The sequence below is a fragment of the Columba livia genome, chromosome 1, assembly GCF_036013475.1.
Source record: "Columba livia isolate bColLiv1 breed racing homer chromosome 1, bColLiv1.pat.W.v2, whole genome shotgun sequence".
NCBI lineage: Eukaryota > Metazoa > Chordata > Aves > Columbiformes > Columbidae > Columba > Columba livia.
The window spans coordinates 165214622-165236468 of NC_088602.1; the positions used below are offsets into that span (position 1 = coordinate 165214622).

At 37.9% G+C, this 21847-nt stretch overlaps 1 long non-coding RNA gene across 1 annotated transcript; it reads left to right on the top strand.

Moving 5' to 3' along the window:
* The first annotated feature begins 325 nt into the window (after nt 1–325).
* LOC135576503 (uncharacterized) lies at nt 326–11941 on the top strand. The gene is made up of 3 exons (XR_010468298.1): nt 326–542; nt 752–885; nt 11610–11941. It is a non-coding gene; the product is annotated as an uncharacterized LOC135576503 (long non-coding RNA).
* Nucleotides 11942–21847: the final 9906 nt, after the last annotated feature.

Genomic DNA, 21847 nt, shown 5'->3' on the forward strand with positions numbered 1-21847 from the left:
CTTTGGTGATCCCAGCTGGGACAAACAGGGACAATTTGGGGATGGCAGCTGGGTCACCTTGTGCACGGAAGGAGGGGTGGGACACAGCTCCCTCCCAAGTGTAGCTCTGGAAAGGAGGAAATTCAAACAAGTTGGCTGTTTTTTTTCTCAGCCACCAGTAAAAACTGTGGCACGATCATGCATCAGTCAGAGGACTTGAAAACCATGTTCTTTGCTCAAAGACCATATTTTCTATTTTAACAACCCTTTTCATAGCTCTTCAGTTCTCAGACTTGTAAAGTTCACACCAGCAAGGCTCGGAGTGAAGTTCTCTTCCCTGAATTATGCTTTTCTCACCCTTTCACAGCCATTCTTTTCTCCTTACCATCCACCTCTGTTCAAAGAAGGCTCCAAGCAACCTTCTAATTTGATTCCAGGAATAGATGATGAATGCTGCTGAAGCCTAAAACTTTACATGGATTAGTTTTTAATCCCTAAAAGGCCCCCACTTCACTCAACTTCATATCCTGACAGATCATCACAAACAATGACCTTGAATGCAGGTGAGTGATATATATAACTGTGCGGTGAGGTGCTGCTGGCAAAATATTTTCTTAGGCCAACATGTGAGATTAGCTCCTGTTCCGGTCCAATACACTAGAATCCGTTAACCTTCAGGAAAAGCTGCAAAGCTACTCAGAGATAAAGAACTCTAGATAATAACAGTATGCGAGACTATGAGTGATAGAGTGAAACTTCCATTGCCTTTTAGCTCCAGAAGTCCATGTGAATGCAGCACAGCCATCTTACCTAAAGATGGACAGACTGCAGACAGAGTGAGCCTGACCTTCACGCTGGGAGGTGTGATGGATGCCCACAGACACCCTGCAGCAGTGGAGCTGGCAGGTGGGTAAAGCCAAAGGAGGGGTGACGAAGAGAGGAGGAGGACAGGAAATGCAAAGGAGTAGATTTGCAGCCTAGCCCTTTGCAGGCAATATCCATGTCTCTACTGGAAGCGCTGTAGGAGTGACGATGTCTTCCATCTGTGTTCTTTGCACAAGATGCCATTTATTGGCTTGGTAAAAGATCAGGCTGTAGCAGTGACTGGTCAACCCATAGAAAATAATACTATAAATTACTTACACTCAGCTTTGACAAAGAGAGGTGAAGACATATCTATTTACAAGAAAATTCCTAAAATTCCTTAATTAATGCAATATGTATCTTGCTTAATAATATATAAATGCACGTTAAGCCAAGAAACTTAGTACTCAGCAGAATTTTAATATGGGATGATATATAAAGATGTTCTACTGTTTCACAGTCATTTAAGGATAATTTATACCTTTCATAAATTTTGACTGTTTATTCCTTAAAGTAAGTACAGGTTGCACTTGTTCTTCAAGTACAAGTTGAATTTGTCTGTGTTAGTAATAAAATAGATTCCAATAATAGATCATTGGTTTGCATGATAACACAGGAGGTGGAAAACCTCAGGATTTTCCAGTTTCTGATTTAAAAGGCTGATATAGTAAATGGGAAACTGAAATGAGCTTCAAAGTTTTAGATTAAAATGTCATTGCCTGTTAAATTATGAGCTACTTTCCCTCCAGTATCTGTTTCCTGATTTTTGTTTTCTATTAGAAGGTTTTTACAAAGTACAATATAGAAAACCTGTGACTACCAGTCCTTCTCACAGATAAAATATTTCATTATGTCATGTTTGCAAGTAGTATCTTCTAGTATGTCAGCCAATATTGTTGGAAAAAAAAGATGTGTTTCATCATTTGGCTTGTCTGTTTTTATTTCTTTAAAACTGTACAAGTTGACCTAGAAGTAAATGTTATCCATGTTTATAAACTTTGTCATCTTTATAGCATGGAATCCTTACCTTCACTGTAGTAAAACAGACATCTCATTTCAGAAATGAAACAATGATGGGAATTAAGCCTTTTTATTGATTAACCCTGGTGAACAAAAGAAGATATTCTTCTATTTTGGTGAACTCATTCACATTTATCACTAATGAATCAGTTGTTCTTTAAACATAAGCAAAATTCTCTAACAAGGTAATTTATTTCCAGCATACGAAAAATTGCCATTTTCTGTTGAGTGAAAGAAAACTGAAAGGTATAGTACAGCTAAGTAAAATATTCATCTTTACTATGATTATAATTTTCTTTTATTTCTGGTTTTTAAAAGTACCAAATATACATGATTTTGTCGGCCTTTGACAACAGAGGAAGCAAAAAGCCAACTCCAGACAACTACACCATAAGAAAACTCTGCTCATATTGTCAGGCTGAAATCTTTCCTAAGCAGAGAAACTATTTTTTTTTTTTTTTTTCCCCAGGAATGTCCATGTATTCTGTCATTCCTGTAATATTAGTCTCTGCCTTCTTTTGATGCCTGAAATTTGACTGTATGCTAGTTTTTAGGTTGGAAGTGCTCACTTCTGAGTGCCAGAAAAATTCTGAAGAATTTAAAAACTGCACTGTCCACTGGTAGAAGAAAATGGAAGTGAAAACAATTCTTTACATATTCACCATATGACACATGACTTCATAAGTTCAATTTCTGTTGGGCAAATATGAATTTATTTTTCCAGGCTACAGTTTTGCAGGATATTAGCTGACTGCAGGCTCCTATTTCAACTGCTAAATCTGTGCCTGTTTTCCACAATGTTGATGTCCCTTAGAAATCAAGCCCCTTTAAAATTGCTGCAAAATGAATTTTAGAAGTTTTGTTTTAGACACACATATGAAAAGTCTTAGAGTTTGCTCCTAATGAGCATTAAGATCTAATTTTTAAGTGTCTTTTACAGTTACTAGGAAAAAGACACACTGTTTCTGCACTGGGATAGCAATGGTATGTGAACGTAACTGAAGCAAAGTCTTTCGCCAGTAGCTGTGGAGACGGGGCAGGATAGATAAAAAGATTTGGCATAAACTGAAATTTGTCACTGAGCTCTTATTGAGATTTGGAGGAGAGGAATCCATGTGACAGGCTTGCCTGGTTACTCATTCTGATAACTGTGACAGCAGGAATATTCAGTCAGGAAAGAAAAATGTCATGTCTTAATACTGAAGTCAGAGAGATATAAAGATCATTTTGTAACATGGTGAAGGGAGAGAAAAAAGGGAGAGATGTCATGCCACCTGATTAAGATGAGATGTTTTGCTGGAATTTGTAAACAGATCAATATTGGGGGGTAAACGGGGCAATGGTACCTGTGACTGATATAGAAATAGTGAAATTAGTATACAGGTAAGAGAATTCTAACAATACCCAAAAGCACTTGATGAAGAGACTCGTGAACATGATCCTAGGACAGGAATGTTTCACTTCAGAGTGTTCTCAACGAAAAATCAAATGAATGTGTATCTTCCATTTCTAAGCTCATGGCTGCATTTATTTTTCAGGCATCTGAAAAAAAAAGATGCACAAAATATTTAGGGTTTTAGGCACTTTCCCAAAACTTGTAACATAAAAAGTTAAAACATCATTTCTAGCATGCCTGTAGACTTAAAATTATGCATATAGCAAGAAGAATTTGTCATATAATTTGATATTTGAATAAAAAGTAATTTTAAGATCTGGTTGATAGTTGAAACATTATGAAAATTAAAAACTCGTATACCCTAAGTATTTGAAATTCAGAAATAAGTGTGTTTGGCAACTTCTTTGTTTATTTCATTAAGTAAGAAATGTTCTTGAATAAATAAAAATGTCAGACTAACTTCTCATGCAAAATGAAACTTAACTAAACCTGAATATACAGAGCAAAACCAGACTATAAAAGCCTCAGTGCCTAGAGTGGGTAGGTTGCATCTATAAAGGTAAAGCTTTCTGTTAATCTTGTATCCAGTGTATGAGTTGTTTGAAATCTAAAACTGGCAGCACAAATAACATTGTGGGCATGTGCTTCTTCTGCAAAAAGAGAGCCTTCCTGAGGCTACTCAGGTCGTTTAAACAGAAAGAGATGCCCAAACAGCTGGGTTTTTTTCTTCTTTGAAGAAGTCATTTACCTCCTTCACATTTCACCTGTATATAGGTACGTTTCTAATACATGTCCATAAACCCTTATTTGAAATCTACTTGTTATTTTGAAGGATGTTTAAATATATTGGTCAGGGAGTTCTTCTGACTTAAGAGATTATTTTGTACAGTCTGCACTCAATGGCAAAACAGCATATAAAGAATACGGAATTACAACTGACAATACTGAGAATGGCCAACATGTCACATTTCGTCCCCTTTTTGCTTCCCTGTCACTGTTTCAACTGCTCTCCTTGGGTGCTGAGGTTTTCTATGTTTGCTTATCACCCGAAGGTTAGTATTTGTTGACTTGTCCTAAAGTCTGAATACAGCCCTGTTAGTTGAAATGGTTTTGAGGAAAAATATCTGCAGTCTATAAATCCTAAAAATGAAAACGACCAACCAAACAACAACAACAATATAGTGCAAACAAAAATCAAAGGGCTCACTCAAGTCTTGCTGGCATACAACTCAAAACAGAGACGTGAAAAATGTTAACACTGCAACAGAACAAGCTAAAGAGTGTATATCTTCAGCTGAACCCTGGGGCAGAATAGTGCATGTAGAAGCAGATACTGTGTCACCTGCTAACATAGCTTTGAATTATTAATCACACTACCTATCTGGGTGCATCTTGAGTCTGTAGTTTGTACGGAAGGGAAATACCAAGATCTATCCCCTAGTCTTTTCCAAAACTGAAAGCATTAGAGAGGAAACAGTTTGCATTAATAGCAAGAACCTGCTGTGACAGCATAGCAAACAATTGCACTCTGCGTGTGAAATGAAAAGGACATCTAATGTGCAGGATTGGTTTTCATGGTTGTTAAGCATTATTTTGCTTAGATATGCTCTCCTGTCCCACAGTGAATAATGAATTTTCCAGTTCCTGATGTGTATGTATAGCTAAGTCTAGAACTTCTTATGGTTGATTCAGCACACCAGCAGAATCCAGGTAAATGTCATACAATTTTAACAGCTTGTAGCTGGCTCACTGTGCAGGTCTGAGCACACAGTCCCCATCATGGGACTCATCTGGTCATGCATTAAGAGCCTGCAATGGGTAACCTGCAAAAGGAGGTCTAATGTTATGCTGACATGGTGAAATCATTCTATCTCTATGATGGGGACATGCAACTTTAACGGATAACATGATACCACACAATTCCCTTTATTGCTATCTGAATATGAAGAAAGAATTAATATATAGCTAGAGTGGCATAAATAATGTCTGTTGAGTTTTATTGTCTTCTTTTGCACATACAGCTTGTTCCCATGTGAGCAGAGTGTGCTGCTCCAACTTTCAGCCCTAGGTCTAGGTCTGGCAGTGACACTGATTTTTCCTCTGTTGTTTCAATTAGTTTTCTCATTCTCCACCGTAGTTTTCTCATTCTCCACCATACCTTGTTATAAGGGTTTGTAGGCAACTATTTTGTTTCATGTCATGTCATCACGTTACCCTTTAGAGATGGATAGAGAGATTTTTCATTTATCATACTTCATAAATGTGAGGTGATGTTCCATATGTAGAATTATTACCATCTTCTTTTAAAACAAGAGAAACAATAGCAAAATAACTATAGACAAAGGCGCAAATATGCAACAGATAAGTGTTTTAACATATAACTCATCTTGCTATTGATCAATTGGAGTTTGACATATTAAATAGCAAAACCGAAATCTTTGTTCATGTCTTAAGTTAACTATTGTCATTTATCAAAACAAAACCAGAAAGCCTTATATACAACAGACAGGGTAGTGATTATTCTATAGCTGTATCAAGAGGTTTGCAACATAACTAATTTAAATGCAAGTAAGGCAAGCATTTTGAAGAATTTTTTTTTTTTTTCAAAAAAATATACAGTCATTGCAGCCATTTTGTTAAGTGAAAAAGGCAGAATGTTCTGCAAGTTACTGCGGAAGTATTGCTACTCTAAAAACAAATAAACAAAGAAATAAACACAAACAAACAAACAACAACCATACACACACACACAAAAAAAGCCCACCACCAAAAAAAAAATTCAAACAAGCAGCACTCTGTTCCTGGGCAGTGCATTCTACCCCATATATGCTGGAGTTACACATGTGTGCCTTTATAGACAGATGTACACACTGGGTTTGCAGACATGACTGTGAATTGAGTAATTCTTCTGGAGTGACAGCAACAAAGCAGATCATTAATTTGCTAATCACAGAGCCAGAAGGTCCGCAACTGTGTTCTTCAGTTATACCAAGCTTTTGTTCTTTGTTACCAAGTTCTTAAAAAGAAAAAATTAAAAAGGCCAGAAGCTAAAAGATCAAACACTGAGGCAGAAGAGGAAAAAAATATAAAGCAGAACTAAAAAGGGGGTACAGTATAATATACTCAAAAATGCACAAGTTCAAGCAGTCCATACATTCATGTATGGAACAGGCTACTATCGGTATTGTTTGCATTATGGTTAATCTTTTGAGATCCCTTTCGCTGTGTATGGCTGGTGGCCGTCAGTCCCTCTGGATTCAGACTTGCAGTTGTACAGAAAGGAGCAATGTAACTTCTTAAACACAGAGGGTCACCACTTTCTTGTGACTAGGCACATAAGACAAGTGCCACAAAAGACCTGAGAATGGAAGTCTAGGATCAAAATCAAAGTTCTCAAAGCCTTCTTTAAGTTTCTGCCAGTGCTCATAGCACTTGAATACCCACATCTCTGAAGTCTGCACCACTAATATGCTTTGTAAGTATCAATACTTCTGTTACTTGGGGTTCTGTACATATTCATACAAGTCCCAACAGAGCTCAGATGTTTAATCATCTGAGTCGGTAGACACACTCTTTCCTTCTCTTAATCCTCAAATAATAGCCGAGGCTATTCATACCCCTAAGCTGGAATCCCAAGAGGATATAAACAACTTTAAAACAATGTGAAATAAATTTAAGACTTGTTCCTGCCCTCAGAATTTCTTGCTCACACAGGCTGCCTTGTTGGTGTTGTGGATTCCTCCCTGCCACACTTGGGCTTTTCTAGGGACAAGCTGGATTCTGCTTAAGAGCTGGGTGGCTCAAGGGCTTGAAGCCACTCTGGGGCAACAACAGTGCAGGATAAATGTCTGATTCCCTGAGAGAAACAATACTTGACATAAATGACATTGTTTTATTGGGGAGAAAAATAAAAGCACATGAGATGGTGCACAGTCAGTGCCAGGGTCCAGGTAAGAATCCAGAGGCCTTTGGGGTTCAGGTCTCACTCAGGTGGTGCAGTTACATGTCCTGGTGGCCAGCATTCAAACAAGACAGTTGGCTGAGGAAATGGGTTACTGCAGGAAACAGAAGTGGCCAAGAGGAAAATATGACTCCATGGAATCACAATATGGCTTTGGTTCAACTTTCCAGAACTGCTCAGTCTCTAACACTGCTTGTGAAGAGCATAAGGGTCAGTGCTGGACACCTAATTATCAAGAAATCATCATATGATACTTTCAGAGAACTAGCAGATAGACTTTGTAATCTATATCTTCAAAATGAGTACAGGTAGATGCTTAGTTAATGAAAGTTGAAGTGAGATTAGTCTTGGTATTTTTTAATCTTCCCCAAAATCTGGCTATGAAGTAATAATGAGTGGTTTTGACATTGGAAACAGACTTTATGCTCTGAGCTAGATCCTGCTGGTATTAGCATTGCTCTGCTGACTAACTGGAGCTGCATCAATTTAGTCAAACTGAAAATTTGGCTTGATGATTTAGAAAAAGAAGCAGTATCATCTCCTGATAATCCCTAAATATGCATTACTTGGTAAACAATTGAGTGAGTTTACCTGAAAATAATTGTGTAGTTGTTGTGTACTCTACACACAGTAGGGTCTAAAATTTACATGAAATATGGTATGTTAAGGTGTCGCTTGATTATTGAAATCACAAACTATATTTAATTTATTAATGTAACATATGCAAATATGAATGCCAGAGTTTAGCAGAAGATGTAGAGCATGAGTGAGAAAAAAAGAAATCTGTCCCTATATATCTGAATTCACAAAATATATTTGAAGATGATTGCTTTCATACCTTGTGAAATTTGTTTCTCACTTTAAAAAAAGATGTGCTGCAATATACAAAAGATAAATAGGTCATAATGGTGCCTAGAGACCAACTTTGACAGTCATTGCAACCTTCAGAGGAAGAAGCACACAAATATAAGTTTCGTAGATAGAAGCTTATGTTTCTGCTGACCTACCTGAGGGATACAGCTGTCGTGAGTTTTCTTCTTTTGGAGATTTTGTGATGCAAACAAAACAGAATTTGCTTTTATGATAACTAAGCTGAAAATGAAAGGTTCAATGTATTCCCTATTTGATGACATATACTTTTAGGAAGTATAAATTACCTCTGCTGAAGGATAGCAAGTTGGGGAAATATCCACACTTTCAGCTGTTTGCTGCTGTCTTGCAAACTGTGTTTCTCTGGGGCTCAAAGGTCCTACTGAATTGCGTTTTAATGAGACATTTCACTTCTCATTTGGATCCTGTTGTAGGCAAGTGAAAGAATAAATTGTAATACACATTCAAATTTAGGTATTTAACTGTGAATTGGAATTTGCTCAAGAACTGTTATAAAATAATTAATAGATTAAAAACATTTTGAAGAAGAAGAGGTTCTCACCTAATGAGCTCCTGATCTGCCTTGGGCAACAAAATACAGCTGTTCTGTAAAATGAGGTTAAAAACTACAGGGCAGAAGGGACACAAAAGGCACCAACCCACCGAGCAGAGTGCTAGGAGGAGAAAAAAATGTGGAACTGCTATGTCACATTTCTTATCTTTATAACATCTCCTCTGAAGCTAAGCTCTTCTTTCCATTTGCTGTTGTGTGAATTTCAGAAATCAACATTCACAGACCAAACAAAAATGTGAATTTTAGCATATGAATCATGAATATTTAACTCTTATTTTAATTTTATTTTTCAAGAACATTTGACAATTATTTCACAAGACAGATTTTTCCCTAAGTGAAAACAAAAGCCTGCAACAGCTGAGCTCAGATATCTGATAAGATGACTGCTGACAGAAGCATTCTGGGATGCTCAGACCGCTGTGCAGAAATGCTAGAAGTGTCATTTTTCAGTTGTGATTCTGGATTCACTAAAAAGAATTTGCAACACATAGGTACCAATGCTTATATAGTTCTTCATACATGTGTGTAGATACATAGGTGTAGTAAGACACACTCCAAAGCTCTTAGAAATCTCCCCAGAATGTGTATTTTGATACAGTGAGGTGCAGAAGCTCATGGCCCAGACCGAGGTTGGATAAGGATGGGTGAAATGGGTGGACGACTCACTGCCTCACTGCTCTATGTGGTCCAGCGTAGCTGAGGTTAGTGTGAAAGAACTTGCAGGGGAAAACAGCTTTACAGAGTGAAGAAAAGGTGCTGCCCCTACAGAAGGCACTGCAGCAGAGCCCCCTGCTTTGAACTGAGGAGTCCTTAGGCTCCTACAACCCCACTTTTTTAATTTATCAACTTTCTATTTCTTGTGGTAATTCTATTAAAGACTGAGTGTTGTGTGAACTTTTAGGGATGTTTGGGAAATGTGAGCTGAAAATCCATCTCCTTGGGTTAGAAAGCTCTGGTGAGACACTGAGAGAAGTTAAAGAACATAGGAGTTGAATAAACACCTTCTATTTCTGTGCAGTGTTATAAAATACATCTGGAATTACAGGCTAGATTTTTGGTCGAGGCTTTCTGCAGCTTCAGAATGGCACTAAGGGGCTATAAAACTATATTAAAACTGGTTCAGATGAAGCGCTTTTGTAACAAACTTGGTTTTGATTTAATATGAGTAGAAATAAAACTGTCCCTCTGTTCTTTCTGATGCCCAATGGCGTAAGAGGGATGACCAGGCAGTTGGCCTAAACATCAAGGTAGGTAGGAAGAAACCTTTATAAAAGCAATTTTAGCCAGTCAAACAGGAATAATGAAAACCTTTTTGTAGGCAAAGGCTGTCTCACACTCTTTTTAGACTCAGAGACAATTAAAATGCTGTCCATACCATGCAGACAGATCAGCATCTCAGTAGCCGTAAGCAGGGCTAGCGCCTGCTGAGAAGGTACGTCAGCAGAGAACCTTTGCTGCTCCTAAAAAGGCATGTTGCTCATAAAGCTCACAAGTTCATTAGAGTCTCATTCTGGGGCCCTTGAGGTATTTTATCATAAAACCTCCTTAGTGAGCTAGAATAAGTCAATATTGTCAATAGTCATTACCTCCCCACTCCACAGGATATATTAATAAGGGAGGAAACAACCATTTCAGTCATCCAGCTTGGTCTTCTGCCTAAGGCAGGCTGTAGGACTCCCCTGAACTCTTAATATCTCTATGAGCTTTTCACCATAAAAACATAAAGCTATATCAGGCATCCATTTGGCCAATATATTGTTATTTATTTCTATCAATGCCATATCTGGAAATCATGACTGAGGTGGCAGGCAGTGAACAACAGGGTTTGCGTCATCTCACCAAACTTTTATCTATAGTTTAACATCTGATTTAAAGTGTTGTCAATGGAAAGAGGCAGTGAGTGAGAAGAATGTCCAGATAACAATTCATGTTATTCCAGTCTTAGAAAAGAAAGATGAATCATCCTCTAAAAGTGTCTCACTCTCTCTATTAAATTTACAGGGAGTCTGGTTAACTGACAGAATTGAGATTTCTCACTTTTAGAAGGCTCATGTACAGTGAAGTGAGTCTTGTCTAATTGGCTAAAAAACTTGCAGTCTAAACAAGGTAGATCACAGATTAGAAGGAAAATAATTATACAAAGCTGAGACATTATTTGCCTAGAGTAATACAATTGCTTTCCCAGGTGATTCTTCTCAATAGATTGCCATCTTTTGGCCCATTCTGCACCTTTAACAGGTTTTATCAAAGAACGTCATGCAGTAAGACCCATGAAACACAGTAAAAAGACTCCTTCAATTTGTCACTTGCACAGTTGGGTAATAAGATGAATAGTTTTCAGAAACATTTTACACAATTTTCAAATATAACTTTTCCTTTTCAGACAAAAGAGGTGGAACTGAATGAAGTATAATCACTTGTCCAATTTACAGCAATGTTGTTAAATATTTACTATTGCTATGTGGGTATTTCCAAGGCAGTTCCAGTTACATTGGAGATGATGGAAAAAGACTTAATTAATCCTGCTGGCTCTCTGCTTTCTCACAGAATATTTAAATATAAAAGTACAGATTTTTACTGCAGATGACTACCTCATTGTCTCAAGGCCTCATCTGATGTTTACTGAGGTCAAATCGCAAGAAAAAAAAAGCCTCAAATTTATTTCACTGAGCTTTAGATAAGAATTTGTGATTCTTCAATAAATTAATTGTTTTCCTTATTTAAAATTAATCCAAAAACTTACAGGGCCAAACTTTCCAAACTGTTGCCTGACTCCTTAAAATGTAATTAATCACTTAAATGCAACCTAATAAAAAAAAAATGCATAGACCAGCTTCTTCCTGTGATGTCAAATAATACCTTTGCTAGACAATACAAATTTATTTGTAGAATGGTAGAAAAATCTAATACTGCTGCTGAATGTGTCATCAAACTACTTTTTTCAGGATTGATGAATAGAAGATTGAAGAAGGAATGCTGAAAAGTATTCATACAAACGTCAAAGATCAAAAATAACTTTATTCATCCACAAAGGTATCTTATCAGTCAGAATGGATGCTCCAGTAAATATGTGTGCTGAAGACATAACTCTATTAATAAAAACAAACAACTTTCAATACTATTGCAAACAAAGGAACAGAAACGTTATCAAGTGAATTATAATATTGTATAAATCAATGATGTGTCCTTGTCTGGAATACTATCATCAACAAAAGAAACTGTAGCAGGAATGGACTTGTGTGGAATATGAATAAGCAGTGTTACTGAAAACATAGAGTTTGGGTACATGAGAATAGAACGGGTAATCTAAAGATAAAATAAAAATTTAAAAATATAATAAAACACCTCAAATATATATCTAGTTATTGAAAATATAAATTACTTTGTGGCTTACCTAAAACAAAAATTTTCTTCAGCTGTACTCATATTTCTGTAACATTTGTTTTCTGTAAATCATCTAGCCACCTCATTCTTGTAAGATTTCTTGTAACAAAAGCTATTTTAATAAACTATATAAACAGAAGTAATTTAAATTATATTGAATATTAAGTTCATTAGTTCTTATCAATAATATAGCTTCAACAGGACACTTAAGAATTGTCAGCATAGTTCATGGTTTAGAGGTAGGGATGTCCAGTTGTTTTTGTTTAGTTTTGTTTTTTTTTTTTTAAGAGATCTGGCCCTGAGTGAAAGCTTACTTATTCATTACTAGTACAATGCTGAGTGCATGTGAGAGGTCTCTGAGAGCACGTAGCTGGCAAACTCATTAAGGAGTATGAAATCAGGTCATTTCAGCACTGTTTGCTCTGGTGGTCTCTCTGGTCCGAGCATACAAACCAGCACAATGATGTGTTTGAGTTTACACTGGTTTGCTAACATTGGCTAAATAAGTATCTGGATGTGGAAGTATCAGCATTCATTGCCTCCATCAAACTACAACCCAGGAGCAGTTTGAAGGGTGTCAGCAGCACAGAGGAATTCATTACAGTCCTCTACAATGTTCCTTCCCTCAGTAACCTGTGACGCACAGCTCCTGTTTTTATTTTCTCCTTCCCAGCAGCAAATTTAGAGATAGGCAACCTCTGACCCAAATAAAAGAAACTATTTCTAGCTGTTTGATGGCATTTAGCTAGTCTTGTGCTGTTGCCCTTAGGCAAGAAGTCTCTCATCTCTCTAGTAAACACTCATCCTTGTCTCCTGAGCTCTCTGGCTGTTGTGTACCTGCCCTGGAGCTACCAGCAGCATCTCAGGCTTCCTCCTCCAGCATCTGATGGAGAAGTGCAGAGACATGGATGGGGGGGCAGCAACACGCCTGCAGAGTACAAGGGAGCTCAGCAGGGTGGGAGAAGCCAGAAGTATCCTCAGACTGCATGAAGTTGTTGCTGGACATCTCTTATAGTAGGTCTTGCCTTTCCAGTACTGGGGAGCAGCCACCCCCTGGGAGCTGAGCTATGATTGCTGAAATACAGGTGTTTCTTATACATGCATACATATGTACATACATACAAACATACATACACGTATGACCTCAAGTTGCACCAGGAGAGGTTTAGATGGAATATGAGGAAAAATTCCTTCATGGAAAGGGCTGTCTGGCACTGGAACAGGCTGCCCAGGGAAGTGGTGGAGTCACCATCCCTGCTTTAAAAGATGCGTAGATGAGATTTTTAGGGACATGGTTTAGTGTCAGAGTTAGGTTGGACTCGATGATCTTGAGGGTCATTTCCAACCAAAATGATTCTATGATTTTTTTCTATGGTTTTTTTCATGAGATGGTGATTCTGTGTTTCTTTTAGGAGGGTAATAAAGTCTTCTAAACTTTTATTTTAAAAATAAGGTTAAAACTCCAGTGTTTTAGATCAAATAAAATGTTCACTAATCAAAAAAGGCAGGGCAGCTCTCCCTTATTAGAGTGCCTGGAACACTGTGGTGCACGTTGTGATGTGTGTGTGATGTGAAAGGAAAAGCTGGAAGGAAAGCAATTCTCTCTCGAGGATACACAGCCTATAATGTTCACAATATACTATTTAACTAGCTGGCAATTGGACTTGTCCCTCAGGTAAAGAGAGCTAGCAGCCAGAGCTGGGCAAATTATGAATTTGGAGGTTCCTGTTGAATCCTTAGCCCCTGGGTATGAGGTGGACCTCTGTAAGAAGTGAGGTCCAAAGAAGGAATAGTTTTTAAGCTGATACCAGCACCACCAGCTCTGTAGCGCTCAAGTTACTGTTTCAACAATATCTGAGGGCCAGCCACCTATGAATCTCAGAGCTGGAGCACTGCCTATTGTTCATCTGCTATCAGGTTTCTTTGCTGTCAGGTTTCTGAACTGCACATATGATGGTCAGTAATGATGGAAGTGAGGCTTTAAAATACCTGGTACTAAAGCAATTCATTCAGTAGCCCTATTTTGTACTGTTGTTTTTGAAAACAGTTGCTATTTATGTTTTACATCTGGCTATAATATCTAAGGTATTCACCCAACCAGTAGCTCATTCTAGTGATTGATGGCTCTCTCTCAAAAAAATAAAAACAAAACAAAACAAAAAACCAAACCCAAAAAAAACCAAAACAAAACAAAAACAAACACAAACAAAAAAAATACAACAACAACAACAAACAAAACACCAACCTCATGGAAAAATCTGTAATAAAGGCCAGAATACAATATATTATGCTGAAGCATTGTATTTAAACACATAACTGCAAAGGCAGAAACATATTTTTCATGAAGAAGTGGGGTAAACTTCTTGTCTAATACTTCTCTCAATAGTATTTCAAATACTATTTATTGTATTTTATGTTATTCTTTTTTCTATGTCTTTCCTAAAGTGTACTGGAAACCATTTGTCATTATTTATCAGTGTTTAGAACAGCAATTAAATTGAATTATCTAACGTATTTTGGATGACTTGAGGCCTGACCTGTGTTCCAGGAGTGAGTCACCCTGAGCAGTACAGAAAGAAGGTTGTGCTAGATATAAATATACAATAATGTCATTCTCTTTCTTCCTTGTTAATACAAGCAATTGATTCACTTTTCAGGTATTAGTGTTTAATTTCTGTAGACTCTAAATGTGGTGATTTGCCCTCTTTGACTTCATGGCACTATATTCTGCTGCACAGAAAATTATGAAGTATGTAAATATTTAAATGTGCAGAAGATTCTAATTTGCCTGCACTGTGTGCTGAGTGTACATTGACGTTGTTGTAAAGGAAGGGCAGCATTATATACTCTCAACTGCACACTACTTTGTTTTCTAAATTTTTAGGTCTTTGTTTTTTGCTTTTTTTTTTTAAATCCCTGTTTTATCTGAAGCAAACTCTTAATGACTGAAAGAATATGGCAAGCTGCATAACAATAGTCAGTATCCATGGCAGTTTCCGAATTTGTGTAATTCTCCTACCACACTGGGTCATACGGATTCCTTCCTTCCTTTCTCCTCCCATCCCACCTAAATTAAATTTGAAGTACTTCTACTTAATTAAAGTTCATTTCTGAGGACTGACTGCTTGGCTCGTCTTCAAAGATGTTAATAGATTTAGATCAAAATCTTCCCAGCACCATGGGGATATCATTGAAAAATGAACTTTTAATAAACAAAAACACTCAACCCTTTTTCTAATTTTTGAAATTAATTTAAAAGGCAAAATTGTTCTTTTTGCTAATATATATATTTTTTTTCTTTGCTTTTCTTATATTTTTCTTCTTTTTAAAAGCAAAACAGAAGGCAGAGAATGAAGGGAGATCGACTCAGGAGTAAATAACAGTTATAAACAAATAACAGTTATAAACAAAAACATTTCAAAACATATTTCAGAAAAATAGGGATGAAACATTAAAATAAATATCTGTCTTCATTATTTATGCAAATAAACAAGTGAATTTTCTGAAAAACTTAAGTGAATTTTAACCTGTTATTGAGCAACATTTCTTATTTCTTCTTGATTTTAGGTTGCTGTGACTGGAAAAGAGTTATAAATTGACCATCAACTATGTCTCCTTTCTAACGCAAAACTACATGGAAACTTCTTTAAATTTTGTTTTGAAACAAATTGAGAAAGGATCTTGATAGCCCTGGAGTGTTCCGTCTTGGCCTTTATCAGGAACAGAACGTCTGCATTTTCCACTCCAAATGACCTTGTTCCATTTTCTTTTTTTCTTTTTTTTTTTTGTTTTCAGCATCCTGCAATAGTAACCTCTGTTCTTCATCAGATCTGACTTTTCCACATCTCAGGCTGGCCAGCTCTGTTCTAAAGACCAGCTCTGCTGGACTGCAAAATTATAAACACCTATACTTGTTTGATTTTCATCTGCTAATATCCTTTTGTTTTTAAAAAGAACATGTTTCTCCTTGTATTGTTGTCTCATAAATCAGTAACTGCCTTTGGCCAGTCATGAGAGCCTTTTGTTGGTTACTTTATTTTGGCAAGGTCTAGAGATGGATGTGAGTAAGAAAGGGCTTCTGTCTCTTCATCTGTTTGCCCCACTTTTTTTTTGTAAAATAAAAGCCATCTGGATTTTATTTTGCACTGAAGAATGTACAGCATGTACAGAATTTGTTTTCCATGCGAGAGACAGCATTCAGTTACAACTGCTTGGGTCGTAAGCCTGCAAATGTTTGTGGCAAAATACCTGGCTTCAAGTTCTGCTTTCTAGAAAGAAATGTGAGCTAAGCCTGATCTTGGGGGTGAAACGGGGGGGTGAGTGGTGGGAATGCCATGTTGAAGAGCCTGAGAGTTTTATATAATCCACACTCAGCCCTGAACTTTATATGGCCCATCTTAATAACATGTAGATTACTATAACCATGTGGCAGTTCTGCTGAGAACAGATCAAAACCTCAAACAAGACATATAATGGCTTTAAGCCAGGTAAAGGAATAAAACAGCTAAAAAACAACTTGAGAAAAGTATAAATTTAGCCTGTGGTGTACTATGTACTCGACGCATGCTGTCAGAGAGGCTTGTGGTTTGTTATTGTGAACTTCCCTGCTTTGCAAAAACAACTCTCCCAGCAATCCCTGCTGTAGTAATCATCACTATCATCATCATCATCATCATCATCATTCAGAAAGAACATCTGGTCTCTGTGGGGAATATTGTGGAAATAATATAGGTATGATACAATTTTCTGTGCATATACTTAAGAAAACATACTCAAAAGGTTGATGGTGGGTTACATGGAAAGTGCTGCCTCTCCCCAGGATCATGGCATGGCCCAAGTGAGTAAGAAGGGAAGCATGGTCATATTCTGCCCCTTCCATCCCCAGTGTCCCTCAGCCTGGCAGACTTTGAGGTACAAAGTGCTTGGTCCTATAAAGGCTTTTACTGAGCTAGACTCTGCATTTCCTAACTTTCTAGAGAAGAGACCTTGTTAATGCACCAAGGTACAAGAGTAGCTGATTGTTTGCCCTTGGAGACAGGTCAAAATTCCATTGTCCTGAAACTGAATCTAAAAACAATTCAATAAATTATCTGATATTCTGTGAAGTAAAGGATCAAGGTGTGCTGGAGGACCCAAGCAGTAGGCCCATGTTCAATCTGAAAGATTGCAGTATACTCAAGTGTGGCCTGGGCATTTGCATCCAAATTTACCTCTAAAATAAAGCACTGCTTGCAAGTTTATGTATGGGGAGGAGGGACAGATGGTTTGACATGTTCCCTTTGTCTCTTGACCTACTTCAATACTATCCAAGCTAACTCAGAATTTAAAAACAAAAAAAAAAAAAAAAAAGGAAAGAAATAAAAAAGAGATGCAGTTCAAAAAGAAAAACTTCAGAGGTGGAACAAAAATTTCTAAGCTATATGCATGCCTGACATATTTGGACAGACCTGAGGAAAAGCTCCCAAAACAGCAGCAGTAAGAACATGGCAGGCTGAACTCTCCTACTCTTACTCCAACTCCTGCTCTACACATCTACAAGTTGGGAACAACTTTTGTTTCAGCTAGTTGCAGCCACTTAAAATCCAAAGGTTTGGTCTAAACTGAGTGTTTAGCTTTCCCTCTACAATCAAGAGCAAAAAAAGGCACCTCTAGGGAAGGATTCTGAGACAGGTGCCTGGACAAGACAGGGTCTGTTGCTGTCTGGATATTGTCCATAACAAAAATCTTGGCAACTGGCAAGTCCAATTTTTTGAAACACTAAGGAGGGTCCTCTCACAGAGAGATGCACAGGATGCAGGACCCACAAAAGAATTCAGGAAGTTCAGCTGTTGTTGATTATAAGATTTCTTTTGGCTTTTTTTTTTTTTTTATTTGTATATCAGCCAACAGCTTTTAAACCTCTTGGTTTTCTTTCAGCTACCACTTAATTGTACATTGCTGGCATGCATGTTTCACAAACTGTTCACACAACTTGTTTTTCAAACAGCATTACTTGTAAAGCATTGCTTAGATTTCCCTCAGTCCCAGACAGAATGGAAGCATTTATCCCCATATAGTATACTTCCATTTCTCCCAGATGTTATTTAATATATTAATAATCCATTATTTAATGTCATCAAAAATTTAATATCTATTTTATCTTTCACATATATAATCACAACTATTATGAGGCCACATATTTTAAAGATATGTTTGCTATGTCCCTGTGGTGGGTTTCACAAAATCAATGCCAAAAAATACTGAGGCAGTTTGTGGGAAGCTGCAAAAAGTTCAGCATGCACAGTCTGCTTCATTAGGTCTAAGATTATATTTTGGTTTTAAATTTGAACAGTGCTCACTGAAATGCCATCAATCAAGATAACAAATGAATTTTTAAATGCCATATGTTCTCCAAGTGGAATTTTAATGAGATATTAAAATGCACTTTAAATCTCAGGTTATACATAAATATCAATGTCAAATATCTCAGTGTCATACAAAACATTTGACTAAGTCAAACATCTATATGAGAGTTTATGGGTTGTTTTAATGGGAAATCTCTCTTCTAGTGGAAGATAAATCTAAATAGATTTATCCTCCTGAATAGGGTGTTCCCTTTGTAGAAGCCACTTGTTTTAATACTAATTCATGTCTTTAATAGTAAACATTGACCTTACAATGACTAAGCTAGTGAGGAGTTCTGCTTTTTCTATTTTTTTTTTTAGAAGTTAAATGCATTATGTTGTATATAATAGGTTTTCTGTTTGTCTTAGAGCAAATTTGCCATTTATCTTATAGAAGCATCTTCATCTTCCTCAGTCTGAGTGTGAAGTAATAGTACTAACAATCCGTTGCTTATTTATTCATTTGGAGTATTCAAAACCTGTCAGGGGTTGAATTTCCAGCCTGTCACAGGCCTCTCTGTACTGGCTTTGTAACGGCTGGTGGACAGATCTGCTAGTTGTCTCCATGCTGTAAGATGGTGGACATGCACCAAGCACAGCTTGCACAGCAACTTGTGTCCTGCTTACAGTCATGGAGGGTGTTTAACGGGGATATCACATTTCCTTCAGTTACCAAAGAGGAGCCAGCTGATGCTGTCTTTGACCCACTTATTGTAAGCTCCAATAGACAACTTTGGGAGCTGTACAGCATATTTTTGAATGCAACAACTTATCTTACGAAGACCTTGTAGAAATCATATCAGTCATGGTATTTCAAGTTGTGTTCTTCCTGAGAAATTATGAAAGTAATAATGGGAAATGTTCCAACGGAAGAGGGAATTTTCCCCACCAGCAAGTAGAGCTGGTTGTTCCTGCTCAAATTTTCTCATGTGTTCTTCAAGAGCTCAAATAATGCTGAAAGTAAATCTAGGCAGGAGTTTACATGTGCATGTGTATAAAAATATAAAAACAGTATACTCCTAGAATCTGAAAACGCAGTAGTTTCGGTGAAGCTTTATTGGGAAAACTAGCTCTCAAAATCAAGCTGGAATTTCAAGTGGGGAATGAAAGCAGGAGACAAATAGGCTGAAATATTATTTACTAAAATAAAAGATAACTTGGTGCCAAGGCATTCTTTCTGGGTGTGAAAAATCCCAGTTTACATCTGTGGCCTGAATCACAGAAAATTTGCCTCTTCTTGATTGGGGGATTACTTTCTTGGTTTGATTTGGCTTATGTTGGTTTAAGGAGGGTAAAGGTTATTGTTGGTTTTCTTCATTGAAAACATGTAGTTAGTTGAGATTTAGTCCTAGAGCAGAATAGGAAAAAAATAAAAAGAAAAAAAATAAATAAAAGCCTCATACTGGAAAGTTTCATGGAACAGGAAAATTATTTCCTGCTTAGCCTGACTAGTAAGAGCTGGCAAAAGCTCCACAGCTGCTCTGGAGTGTCTCCCTGGTGCTGGGAGTTAAGCACATCAGAGGGAAAGGAACGCAGCATGAGTAACAAGATGAATATTCATGCCCTGGATGTGGGTCTTGGAGTCAGCAGAAGCGAGATCCTGCCAGATGTGAGGGTTCAGTCCAGACGAAGAATACTTTCAAAGAATCCTGTGGAATATCTGTTGTGCTCCTACTGACTGAAAGAGTTCATGTCACTTCTAGCTGATGACTCAATAAAACGATTTTGCTTTATATTTGAAAGGAACACAACTGGATGTAGTGTGTGTCTGCAAGCTTGTAGAAGTGAATGAAACCAACTGGAGAGATCATGTAAATATTTTTTCTCTGTCCTCTGGGTGACCATGAAGTGCTTCAGATATCTATGCTGCTTTTTTTTTTCTGGTACTGACACAGCTAGTGCTCCTTGAAACCACTCAGTTTAGTGAAAGCTGTTTACTCACTTTCTTTACTATGTCCTTGTTATTTATTATTAACCTGTGAGTGCTTTCAGGCTAATAAGATTGAATCTTAGTGTGCACAAAGATATCTCTGAGCAGGCCTCATGGCAGCCGAAAGGGCAGAGCCACCTCAGTCTTTCCCCTCTCCTAATTGTTTCCTGCCCCCTCCACCACCTTCCAAGTGTGTGGGCCTGGAAAGCACTGGCAGTCCCTCAGTTCATTATACATCTGGGCTACACATTATTTACATTACAGTAGCTATACGGCTTCAGTTAGGACTAGGGTTTGTTTTGTTTTGTTTTGTTTTAATCACTGAACAAATAAGAATGGAAAGTTTCGGGTGTAAAGAGATCACAATTGTGAGCCATAAGAGTGGCTATGACAAAAAAAGCCTGGGAAAAGTAGGGGAGATAAAAACAAGAGAGAGTCATGGAACAACTTATCCTTGGTACCATCTCAAGGCATATCAAGGATAATAGGGTTATTAGAGGCAGTCAACATGGCTTCGCCAAGGGGAAGTCATGCTTCAACAACCTCATAGCCTTTCATGAAGACATAACCAGATGGATAGATGATGTCAAAGCACTGGATGTGGTCCATCTTGATTTCATTAAAGCATTTGACACGGTCTCCCACAGCATTCTTGCAGCTAAACTGAGGAAGTGTGGACTGCATGATCAGATAGTGAGGTGGACTATGAACTGGCTGAAGGAAAGAAGCCAGAGAATTGTGGTCAATGGGGCAGAGTATGGTTGAACACCTGTATCTAGTGGAGTGCCTCAAGGGTCAGTACTGGGACCAGTACTATTCAACATATTCATCAATGATTTGGACGAGGGAATAGAGTGTACTATAGCTAGTTTGCTTATGACACCAAACTGGGAGGAGTGGCTGACACGCCAGAAGGCTGTGCTGCCATCCAGAGACCTGGACAGGCTGGAAAGTTGGGTGGGAAAACATTTAATGGAATATAACAAGGGCAAATGTAGAGTATTGCATCTGGGCAGGGACAACCCCAGGTTCCAGTATAAATTGGGGAATGACCTATTAGAGAGCAGTGCAGGGGAAAGGGACCTGGGGGTCCTGGTGGACAGCAGGATAACCATAAGCCAGCACTGGGCCCTTGTGGCCAGGAAGGCCAATGGCATCCTGGGGTGTATTAGAAGAGGGGTGGTTAGTAGGTCAAGAGAGGTTCTCCTTCCCCCTCCACTCTGCCCTGGTGAGACCACATCTGGAATATTGTGTCCAGTTCTGGGCCCCTCAGTTCAAGAAGGACAGGGAACTGCTGGAGAGAGTCCAGCGCAGGACAAAAAAGATGATTAAGGGAGTGGAACATCTCCCTTATGAGGAAAGGCTGAGGGAGCTGGGTCTCTTTAGCTTGGAGAAGAGGAGACTGAGGGGTGACCTCATTAATGTTCATAAGTATGTAAAGAGTGAGTGTCACGAGGATGGAGCCAGGCTCTTCTCGGTGACAACC